The sequence below is a fragment of the Syngnathoides biaculeatus genome, chromosome 7 (assembly GCF_019802595.1).
Source record: "Syngnathoides biaculeatus isolate LvHL_M chromosome 7, ASM1980259v1, whole genome shotgun sequence".
NCBI classification, from domain to species: Eukaryota; Metazoa; Chordata; class Actinopteri; order Syngnathiformes; family Syngnathidae; genus Syngnathoides; species Syngnathoides biaculeatus.
In genome coordinates, this window is record NC_084646.1 from 26469028 (window position 1) to 26481656 (window position 12629).

General features: G+C 42.7%; 1 long non-coding RNA gene across 1 annotated transcript; it reads left to right on the forward strand.

Annotated features, from left to right (window-relative positions):
- Positions 1–5415: 5415 nt before the first annotated feature.
- LOC133503039 (uncharacterized) lies at positions 5416–11180 on the forward strand. The gene is made up of 3 exons (XR_009795608.1): positions 5416–5668; positions 5785–5945; positions 11011–11180. It is a non-coding gene; the product is annotated as an uncharacterized LOC133503039 (long non-coding RNA).
- Positions 11181–12629: the final 1449 nt, after the last annotated feature.

A 12629-nucleotide genomic window follows, 5' to 3' on the forward strand; every position in this document is an offset into this window, starting at 1 on the left:
GAGTGTAAATGTGTCTTCCAATTGTACAATGACCCTCAGCATACTGCCAAAATTGTTAAAAATTTGACTTAAGGATAACAAAGTCAATGTCTAGGAGTGGCCATCCGAAAGCCCTGAACTGAATCCACGCCCCCCCCCCCTCCAAAAAAAAAAAAAAAATGTGGGCACATTTGAAAAGGTGTGAGGGCAAGCAACTGACAAGCCTGACTCAGTTACGCCAGTTCTGTCAGGACAAATGGGCCAGGTTTCCTCCAGAGTAGAGTCTGAAGCTTGTGGAAGGTTACCCAAATTGTTTGACCCAAGTCATACATTTCAAATAAAATGGTACTCCATACTAAGGAAATATATGTAAACTTTTGACCTTGAAGAGAATATTAAATTCTCTAAGAATGTACGACTAAAAATGGATGAACCACATCAATTGTAATTGTATTCATTTCGTCTCATCTCCACGGTGAATCATTTTCATAAACTATTACTTTAATATACTATAATTTACAAAAATACCAAATTGGTTTGGCGGGGGGGGGGGGGAAGCCAATTTACGTAGCAGGCACCCACCACAACCATATTTATATCCTCCAACTCACACACGCGTCTGGATAGCTGATTTAAATGTTAATATAACGTGACAGACAGAAGATGCCCAGGTTCAGCAGAATGCTCCCTGGTTGGAGGTCAATTTGTTCACGGCGCAGCCCGTCTGGGTGGACCATGAAGCCACAGTCGTACGATTGTCATTGTCGATTGTTTACATTTCATTTCTCATTCAATGTCAATCATCAGATTGTTCAGCAGCGAACGTGATCATTTTTTGACCTGTCGGGATCCATCTTTCCACCCTTGTTTGACTTCATTGGCAAATGTCTGTCCGACTCTCTTGAGTCGCCTGCCAACGTCATCCACGCTAGCGGGAACTCGACCGCTCTCCTCCCGGACCTGCTTCAGCGTCTGGGACCGCAAGACCCGCTGCGAGGTGTCCCTGCCGACTATCTGAGCCTTGGTGATGGCGTAGGCTGTTATCTGTGCCGCCCTACGGATCGGACGAGACTCCGCCAGCTTTTCAACGACATGGAGGTTGTTGAGCAGAGACATCAACATTCGAGACAGCATTGTGGTGACACATCCAGCGAGCCGGTCGCCGTTTTGGTTCGGTTTAGCTTAGTTTAGCAGCGGAACTGAAGATTGAGTATCCCCTAAGATTGGTTAGCCCTGAAATAACAGTTGCAAAGTCAGTTTGAGATGTGAATACATCGAGAGAATTCAGTTTTAATCAATCGATCAAAGGTGACTTACTCAAATTGTAAAGGTGTCGGTGACCGACTGGATGTATACGTCACAGATTAAGCGACGAACAAGTCTGAAATTTACTTCCGGGTATGCATGCAAAGTGCGACAACGTGGCAATACCGCCACCTATTGGTGCACAAAGATTACTGACTGATGGCTGTGAGCCCCCGTATAAAAACAATATGCCATGTGTCAGTACCAGTAGATCACATTCGTTAGATATCCAGAAAATTCTTCTGATTATTATTACTATTTTTAAACTACTGATTGACTGAGTGCAGGCTGGTGAGTCACCTCGTCGGGTTGACACCTGAGGAAGCACAGTGGTTCATTTCTCAAAATGACACCTGATCATCTTGCTGCTTTATATAAGGTACAGGACGTGCATAACTAAAGACAGAGACTGTGAAATATATTTGTTTACATCATGACGGTATCAATGCATCTGTGAGTGAAAAAAATTCAAAAGTAGTTATTGGTGTTTTGCAAAGCAATGAAATATATGTCCTCCTGCTTCCGGTACATTTTCAAAGTTAAATAATCTGTTCTTTGTTTTTCTTTTTTAGTTTTAAATGACCTTCATATTTTTGGGATGGTAGTTGGTGGTATGTTTATGTTTTAAACTATGACTGTAGGCAATTGCAAACTTTTTGATGGGGCGGGGCAATGGACCTTTCCGACCTGTCAATTACTCGTACAATAATAGCCAATCAGATAGCCGCATTGTCTTAACTTCTAGCTTGACACACCCCTCTTGCAATAATGTCTCACAAGCAATGCCGGTTGTCAGTAGCGTGTGCTTGGAAAAGTTAATGTTACGGATAAAATGGTCCTCAGATGCGCTTGGGGAACGTGCAATTCGAATGAAAGATATCCTGCTAGGTTACAAGGGGCCCGGTTAATTCATTTTCCAAAGCCTAAAACACAGTTGACGAAGTGTCTATGATGGCTTAAGTCTTGCGGAAGGCCGCACGTACAACTAAATGCGAACAATATCAACAAACACAAGGCTGTATGTTCGAAGGTGAGGGAGAAGTATATTCTCTGAGTTTGATTGAATTATTATCAGTGCTTTATACTTGCAGGAGAACAACTTTCACTTTCTTAGTGTATCATTGACCTGCTGAATGAAGTGTGTCATGTTTTATGCCCAAGAGTCGGGTTAGTGATACTTTAATGTGCCATGTCATGGAAGAGAAATGTCTATTTGTATCACATCAGACTTTTAAGACAGAGCACTGGATTTGATTACATGCCAAGCCAAACTTTTTCATCTGACTACAATACGGTTAATCACCATTGTTTACATGCACTCGTAGAAAATCAAACCTGGCTCACTTATAAATACTACAATGATATTACTTATGATCTTTCCAAGTAAAAAGTACTCACCCTGCTTTACATGTGCAGTGCGATTCCACTATTTTACCCTGTTGGATTTCAACATGAAGTTTGTGAGGCGTCAAATATTTTTGCATCAATCGCCAACGTTTCGCTGTAACTCTGACATTGCGTCCTGCTGCGTCCAAAATCTTAATTCCGTGTACATATCCTTGCGTGAAATAGTTAAGACCTCTCTGTAGAACGCTCTTGGACAAGTCTGACGCATTTGGCAAAAAACATACCGCAATATTATCTGGAATTCGCTTTAGAGATTCCACTTCAAACCTGCTCTGTTCAGTTGCCATTTTGGAAGCTTGTGGGACATGGTAAATGCAGCTAAGGGGGGCGGAGTGGCGAGTTGGAAAGGTCCATTGCTTTTAGCTACCACAAATCTGTGCATCCAATGAAACCCAATGCAGCTCTGCTTAACTTGTTTTTAACATGATAGCAAGGCAGATGCGTGTGTTTCTACATGTAACTGGTTCAGACATCAGGCTCTGACCGTCGCTCCATTAGGGGCCCATAATGTATGCCATGAGTGTGTGAGATTTTTTTTTTTTAATATGCAGATTAGCTCCAGAACCGAACAGCTAGCTAGCAGACAGAATTGGGAAGATTGCAGCGTATACAGTATGTAGCTACTTAATTTCACTTATCTATGGTCAGGGGAAGCACATTAAAAAAAAAAAATCGCAGAATGCAGGTCAGAGTTTGGAGAAGAGCAATACCCCTGCAAATGCCATCTTTCAAACAGCAAGCTTGTTTGGATTCAGATTCATATCTGACATAAAACAAAAACAAACTCTGCCTTTCAAACCATCTTTATTTATTTATTTTCTCCAACTGTGGGTGAGGAAAAAAATGGTTTCCCAATATTTAAAAAAGCAATCAGAGCCCCTCATCATTAAAAATAAGGAGCATCTCAAGGAGTGCAGCCTCAACGTATTGAGGAGGAAGACCTCATCAAGTTCCCTGTAACTCGTGTTCTGACTGGAAAGAGTGAAGAGGATGAAGATGAACCTTTGCACTTCTTACAGCTTCAACACAGGCAAAGGGAAGAGCAGATTCAAGCTATTAGCTCATCTAAACATGTCAAAAGATGTGGGGGGAAAAAACTCAGTTCTTCAATCTATAACAAATCTTTTGGACACAGTCCCGATATAGGAGAATGTACAAAAGAAGCCACACAGGAGAGGAAGGCCTTCAGCTGTTCAGTTTGCAGCCAAGTCTTTGGCTGAAAGTACCACCTGTTTGCCAACTTGATAAGTCACACAGAAGAGAACCCTCTCTCTGTTGCCTGTTTTTCAGTTGAAAAAAAAAACAGCCAGTGCCAGCGTTATGCACGCTCATAGTCACACTGGAATGAAACCGTTTTCCTGTACAATTTGTGGTGGCACTTTTTCAATAAAGGCAAGTTAGATGGGTCACATGAGAACGGAAAAAGGCCTTTTACATACTCAATGTGTGGTAAAGTTTTATCTGTAAGGGGCCATTTGATCATACACACATTGTGGAAAAACTATTCGCTTGCTTTGTTTGTGACATTTTTTTTCATCGTTCATCTCTGGCTCAGCACATAACACCACTGCGGAGAAACCGTTTAACTGCGTAATTGGTGGCAAACGACTCTGGACAAAAAAACACATGAGAATACACACCGGTGAGAAAGTTTTTAGCTGCTATGTTTGTGATCAAAGGTTCACATACAAGTACCAAGTGAGAAAACACAAGTGCAGAAGCTGGTGAGAATGAAACCTATTCAAATGTCCTTGACAAACACATGCTCTACTGACTGACTTAGCTGAGGTGAAAAATTTTTCTACATTCTATTTTTTTTTTCACCAGTTCTTTGAACTTAGTTATGATTACATATTGGTACAAGAACGATATCCACAAAGATCCACCGCATACTGAGCGACACTGGCGAATGAGACTGAACAGTGTGTGGAGTTGATAGCGAAGTTATTACTATGTTAGTTATCATGATAAAAGTATATCATTACTACTATAGTTGCTGTTAGGATTGTTTTATCATGCATTTGTTTCTGTTAGTGTAGGAATAATTGTGATCATAATTATCATACATCTGGTTCCAAGAAAGAAATGCTTTGCTCTGCTCTAGATAACGTGTCAACCTCGTAGCAGGAGATAGCAAGAACAAAAACATCTAATCATCAGAACTGTTAGAACTGCTGCCTGTTAAAGAAACGATGACCACACATGTATTCAGCAATCTTCAACACATACACACGCACATGAACAAACATGTACACTTTGTTTCAAACTGTTTTGCTTGTCGTCTCCTTTTTGTAACATCGTGTAAATAAGGGGCGTCTTAAAAGTAAATAAATAGAGGTGCTGAGGAGAGGATAATCAGAGAGTGCAGTGGTGAATTGTACGAGACAGTTTCTCTCCTCTCTCCTTGCGAGACTTGAACTGGTGTCTTTGTTTCCTTTTTTGTCCTATTTAATGAATGTCTGATTGGTGAACCTGACAGTTAGTCTTAGTCTGAATTGTTCTCTTTGTGAGCTGCGTGCGTGTCTTGAAGTGTGACCCAGTGACACCTTGGAGGCGACGGCCCCCTGCCGACCTCAAGCTGATACTCCTGAACACTGGGAAGCGATGTGTCCATCCTGGCCTCAGCATGTTTCCCTTCTGATCTTAAGCAGATATTCCTCAACACTGGGAGGAGATAACACCCTTCTACCGCAAGAGGATACCCCAAAATGCCATAAACATGTCTTTAAACAATGCCATGCTTTTTCCCTTGTGGGTTTATCAGGACACTCTTGCAGCCTTGAAGAAAGCTGTACCTTAGTGTTTATGTGCTGTTGGTGTAGCCATCTATGTCAGCATTTTCACTGTATTACCATGTAACCCTTTGACGTGAGAATGCAATAAAAAAGAGCAGACAGGGACTACCACTTTGGCAGTCTGAGGAAGCGCACTCACACAGTGTGTCCTCCGTCTGTCCCTTGCAAGAAAAACAATCTTGGTTGGTTTGAGTTCACTCTTTACAGTCCTCAGGCTTGTCTTAGCTGTTTTTCTAGGAACATCTCTGACATTCTAAAACTGGGTCCTTCGAGCCAGATGACAATGTTTTCTTTTCAGCGGATGATCGACGATGACTGAAATCGGTGCACCGTCCGAGTCTCCAGGAGACCCGGAAAGTCCTCCTTTCCATGAGGCCAGCCCTCGGACATCCTCCGCCAGGAGAACACAAATGTCATCCTATGAATTGCATGTGTCTCAACCAATGGAGATTGTCACAGGTCAGTGTTTGCATTACACTTGGAAAAATAGTACCGAATATCTCTTTGAAAGACTAGCATATTTCCTATTTTTCACGGGTCTGTGTTTTTATAATACTTGGAAAAAATAGTGTAGAATATCTAGTCGAAAGACTAGTATATTTCCTATTTTTCACAGGTCCTAAAATTGAAATAAATAATGAACGTGTTGAGTTAAAAAAAGAAAAAAATCAGAGCGTCCTGTAGTAAACATTAACTTTACAGGAAAGCTTTGTGACACAAGAGGGACCACATGATGGGAGTAACAAAAAACCTCAATTTGACGTGTCCAAATTATCACCCAAAAAGCAAAAGTGGTTTACAGAAGGCAAGTGTCTTAACTGCGGCAAAGATGGTCATCGTGCTCGCTATTGTAAAGCCAAGGCCAAGCTTAGTTGACGCCGCGTTGACGATTCATCTGATGATGAATGACTAGGCCGGGACTCCAGAGGGGCCGCGGACCGCAGATTGGTGACCCACCCTCTGAGCTCCTCCGATAGCGACAATGATGAAAATGTTATGGAAGACAAACACATTTTCGACCTCGAAAATTCTTTTATGTGTCATCAGACCCGACCCCATGATGAAACCAGAATTAACTTTACTAATCCAGGGAAAACCAACCGTTTTCCGAGTTGATACGGGCGCTGATGTGACCGTTTTAAGAAATGGGACCCCGCGACAGTTAAACCAAGCCGAAAAAAGGTTTACATGCGCGGAGCTCATGGTTTAGTTCAACCCTTAGTTTTGTCCCATACTATCGAGTTGCGAAGTCCCGATAACCCTGTAGCGCCGGAGAAAAGGAGTCGGAGTGTCGGACACAGGAACAGAACTTGCTTTATTGTTCGACATTAAAACACTACTCGCATAACGGCGGGAATTGTGTTAACCTTTACTCCGGAAGCGCAACAACAAAAACAGTCCGTGCGGAACCCCGCACCCCAGCTCGAGGTCCCGCGGGTAAATTATGTAAACACCACAACCCAAATAAAAAGGCGAATGTGGAAGCAGTTCTACAGCCACGGTGCCCGCTCAATTTATTAGGTCGCGACGTACTGACACAATTAGAGATTAGCATCGCAATTAATAAACAGGGTCGAATAGAGGCTGACATCCAAATTCAAGAAAATGGGGCACATTATTATTGGTCGCTGGATTTGCCTGAAGAAGAATGTGGCCTTGAAAATTTACTAAAAGTAGCTCACGGGAAGGTCTGGCCGGGAGGCGACATGCACTACCAAAATCATTTACATGTCACCATTAGGTACAAAGAATCCCCGGGCCCTGATCCAGACTAAAAATTGTTTTTGGAATTGGCTGAACAAGAAGTGCAGGTCAATTACATTTATTGGAAAGGAAGGTAGTGTTTTGCGACTGTGAAGTGAAAGCGCTGTTCCCTCCCAGGCAGCATCCACACATTTCACTTGCAAAGCCAAAACAATGTGACTTGAGGGACACAAACAATTTCACCGGAACGAAATTTGGGTCCCATCACAAAACTTCGACGGCGTTGAAGAAACAGAATCAGGATGGTTCCGATTGCGTGTTCAATGGAATTTTGATACGTTTGCACGAGACCACTACAGCTGATTAGCTGAAGTTTATGTGCTCACCCCTGTTGAGGAAGATACCATTTGTCATCTCCCATCCGGGCTGTGAAGCACTGGACCCGCTGATGTTGGACTCATGACAAACACACCACCAGTAATTATACAGGGAAAAACAGAACATCGACCAATAATTCGACAATACCCGCTGAAAAACAAGACGCTGAAATAGGCATCTAACCCGTAGTTAATGAATTAAAAGAGGCAGGTATTTTATGCGCGTGTCCAGACTCGCCTTGTAATACGCCTAGATTTCCAGTCCGAAAAGCACATACTAACAAATGGAGATTAATTCAAGATTTGCGTGCAGTAAACCAAGCAGTACAATCGCGTGCGCCAAATGTTCCTAATCCACACACTCTTTTGAAGTCATTACAACCTGGAACCAGGTGGTTTTCGGTGGTCGACCTGAGTAATGCCTTTTGGAGTATCCCTGTCCACCCTGACAGCCAATACTGGTTCACGTTTACATTCAAAGGTGAGGAAATTAACGTTCACAAGTTATCCCAGGGATTTTGTGACTCCCCAACAATTTTCTCAGAAGCAATCACAACATATTTGGCCTCATTTAATCCCCCACACAAAAGCCAAATTTTGGTATATGTGGATGACATTTTAGTGGCCTCAAACACACAAGAGCAATGCAAAATCGATACATTAGCGTTACTGCAATATATTTGTATGACACAGGAAACAAAGTTTTAAAAGACAAAATGCAATTATTGAAACAAGAAGTAACCTATCTAGGACACATTTTGACTGAGCGAGGACGCATTGTCAGTGACAAACAGAAACAAGCCGTCGCCAAGGCTCCAAAACCTGTAACAAAAAAAGCTCATAATGTCATTTTTGGGTCTTTGCAATTATTGTCGCGCCTGGATTGCAAATTACTCAAAAATCACGCGACCATTGCTGAACATAATTTATGATAAGCCAATGACATTACAAGACAAAATTGCATGGACCCCAGAAGCTGACAAAGCTTTTGATCACGTCAAGAGAGAACTCATTGATTCACCTGTGCTAGCACTACCAAATTATGACAGGCCATTTGAGCAGACAGTGACTGCAAAAAACGGGTTCATGACCTCAGTGTTGCTGCAGAAACATGGAGGAAAAATGAGACCAGTTGCATACTATTCGCAACAATTGGATTCCGTACCACGAGCCACTCCAGAGTGCATTCAGGCAATGCTGACCGCTGCTCTGGCTGATGGGGCGTCTGCGGAAGTAGTCTTGTTCCACCAGTTAACACTGAAAGTGCCACACGCAGTTTCAGGCTTCTGCTGGAAACAAAGATAACATTTTTGTCACCAGCACGGCACTTACATTGCACCGCGACATTGTTATCACAGGGACACATCACCATTGTAAGATGTGGGGGACTGAATTCAGCGACACTTTTGCCCACACCAGCAGAGGGCACTCCACACGACTGTGGAAGCCACATCCAAATTTCCACCAAACCGTGACCTGACCACATGGACACTCCCCTCCCGACTGGAGAGTGGTTTACACATACAGCTTCACAATTGACCCCTCCGTGGATATTGCGCAATCCGCGTCACTGACCAATCAGAGGCCAGATATCTGCATAGACCAAAGCCCGTTTGTGCTCCCGCCATTTTCTCTGACAACATTGAATGATCCGGTATAGGTTTAGTTAGCGTTTTATCGCGTATTTGGGTTATTTAACAAATAATATGGTTAAGAGGTGTAGTCACGGACTTTGTAATAGTGACGACAGGTATCCTGAAATGCTAGTTGGTGGAGTTCAATTCGTACCCTTTCCAAAACAGAAGACCCAGTACGAAAAATGCCTTTGATGGGTCAAACTTTGTGGAAGACCGCATCATCAACTAAATCCATCTAATATCAACCGGAACACGTTTGCACAAAGGTATGCCCTATATTTGATTTTCAATACATGTCTCGTATAAATGAATTCGAAGTTCTTCGCTAGCATAACACTGCTGCGTGTTAACAATTGACGCACTTATTCTTTGTTGAGCGATATTTAGCGATGATCGGACTGCACAAACGTATTGATTTCTTGCTGGCTTCCGACCGAAGCTTAACCAGACTGTGTTTGCACGAAGATATGCCCTAAATTTGATTTTTAATACATGTCTCGTATAAATGAATGAGACGTTCTCCGCTAGCATAACACCGCTACGTGTGAACGATTGACACACTTAATTCTTTGTTGAGCGATATTTAGCGATGATCGGACTGCACAAACGTATCGATTTCTTGCTGGCTCGCGGCCGAAAGTTAACCAGACTGTGTTTGCACGAAGATATGCCCTAAATTTGATTTTTAATACACGTCTCGTATAAATGAATGAGACGTTCTCCGCTAGCATATCATTGCTACGTGTGAATGATTGAATGAAATCAGAAGCATGGCGTCTCTCTCAGTTAAGAATGTATTGTATTTAGAATCTATAATATATCGTTGATTTGAATGAAATCAGAAGCATGGAGTCTGTCTCAGTTCAGAATGTATTGTATTGTATTTGCCATTTTTACTGTTTGTCTTACGTCAGCGCACGTGGCGTGACGTCACTTCAGGAGGCGTGGTTAAGTGCCCTGTACGGAGGGGTCAATTGCATGCCACTTCACTTGTGGCTTTGCAGAATAGGCAGGCATTAGACATGATATTGGCGGGAAAAGGAGGGGTTTGTCATATGATTGAATCTGGTGAGTGTTGTATCTTTAACCCTCTACACACGTCTAATGGTTCATTAACTGAAACCATTACACTACTCAGGGCTTATAGGGAGAAAACTCACGAAGTATGGAAGGTGTCGAACCAAACGCCTTTTTGCAATGGCTACAGAATATGTTTGGAAATTGGGAAAGCATAGCTGTTGCTATAGCCGCGATTATCATTTGTATTTTATTATTGTCTTGTTTTTGTTTTCGTTTGTGGTATTCCCCTTTGCAAAGTCTGTACTGCGAAAGTCATGGATGTTGTTGAGATGAAAGTAGCTGCTCAAGTTACTGTAGCCATGTCTGAATATCAACTAGTATATGTGGACTCTGATAATGATTATGATTCTACTGTTATGTAAACCTTTTTTGACGACTTCACAGAAAAGCAATGCAGTTGTGAATGTTTGATGTTTCTAGGTTTACCTTGTATATACGTATATTTAGTCAAATACAACTTTAGTCTTTCACCTCAACTTTTGCTCTTGCTTGGAAAGGGTTTCTACTTTTTTTCCCTGGTGGGTTTTTTTGAATAGTTTTCTTCCCACTCAAGCAACGGCTTTTGATAATGTTTGATGTGTTTTATTTTTATCGTGATAAACCGGGGAGAAATGATAGGGAAGTTATTGTCATGCCCCTGGCATCCTCCCCAGGCTGGGCGTGGTCAGACAATTAGTCAGCACACACCTGCACCCCTTTTCGGCTGATTACACCTGGTACTTATAGGTCCCGGGGGACAACTAGTCCTCCGCCAGATCGTTGATTCCCATGCCTCGTTCCCGCAATCCTGTATACCTGATCTACAGTGTACCGACCCTCGCCTGGTCCCTGACCATCCTAGTAAGCCTGCCTCTTCTGATACTGCTGCTTTTCCTGACTGACTCGCTGATCATTGACCACGGACCGAATAAAGGCTTTCTGTACACTACCTGCTTGCCTCTGGAGTCGTGCATTTGGGTCCGCCCTCGAGCCTCGTTCGTGACAGTTATTATTATTATGTTAATTATCATGACAAAAGAATATCATTACTTCTATAGTTGCTGTTAGGATTGTTTTATCATGAGTTTTTTTCTGTTAGTCTTACTCTGAATTGTTCTCTTTGTGAGCTGCGTGCGTATCTTGAAGTGTGACCCAGTGACACCTGGGAGGCGATGCCCCCCCTGCCGACCTCAAGCTGATACTCCTGAACACTGGGAAGCGATGTCTCCATCCTGGCCTCAGCAGGTTTTCCTTCTGATCTTAAGCAGACTGCAGCAACACTGGGAGGAGATAACGCCCTTCTACCGCAAGAGGATACACCCAAATGCCATAATCATGTCTTTAAACAATGCCATGCTTTTTCCCTTGTGGGTTTATCAGGACACTCTTGGAGCCTTGAAGAAACTTGTACCTTAGCAGGGTTCATACTCAGTCTGACCAAAAAAATTTAAGGGCTTTTTAGGGGCCTTCTTAGAGGCTGACACGAAAAATTTAGGGCTGACACGGAAAAATTTTAGGGCCGACACGAAAAATTTAGGGCCATCGTGGGAAATCAAGAGTAAGTAAAAAAGACTCACCCAATGGTGCCATCAACCGTTCTTGGTTCATCAAATGTTCCAGTATCTCAGTACCTGTGACAGTGATCACCTGTCGCCCCTTGTGGTAGTTCTCATTGATTTGACCATTGTCAACGTATTCACATAACAGTATACAGAAAAACAGATTCTAACTACAATTGCAACTATATACACAAATGTCTTCTACTGATGTCTGTTTCAGCACCCCGACTCTAGCTCCTTGAGCCTACCCAGTGCCTCCTCTATTTGTTGCTGCAGAGGTGCCAAAGTGGCTCTCTTGTCCTTTGCTCTGCCTCTGAGTGCATTGGCCTCGGTGATAAACCTCAGATTCCTCTTTTCTTCTGCCTCCTCACACAGCCTTGTCAGCCTTCTCAATAAGCTTTGATATGTCAGTCTCTATTCTGGCTTTTTTGGCTTTGAGGCAGTAGAGATGAAAAGTGGGCAGCGATGCCAAATGTAGCCAGGTACGAAGTCTTCCTTTCCCCACAGTGGTAGTTTTTAGCAATGTCACTGTCTGGGAACATGACTGCAAACACTTTCAAATTATTTTCACAAGCTTTGTAACTGTAATGGCTGCAGATCACTTTTAAAGTCCACACGATCTCTGCCTTTAACGAGTCCGTCTTCGTGTATTGAACTACGTTCATAAAACCTGACTTCTGGCTGGTTGAAGTCGATGGCCGGACAACTGTAGGTGCGCATTAGGGATCGCAACCGGCCACAAATAACCGTTTTTTTTTTTTTTTTTTTAAACCGAAACCGTAATTGGACTTTCGAAATCGGTTAAAA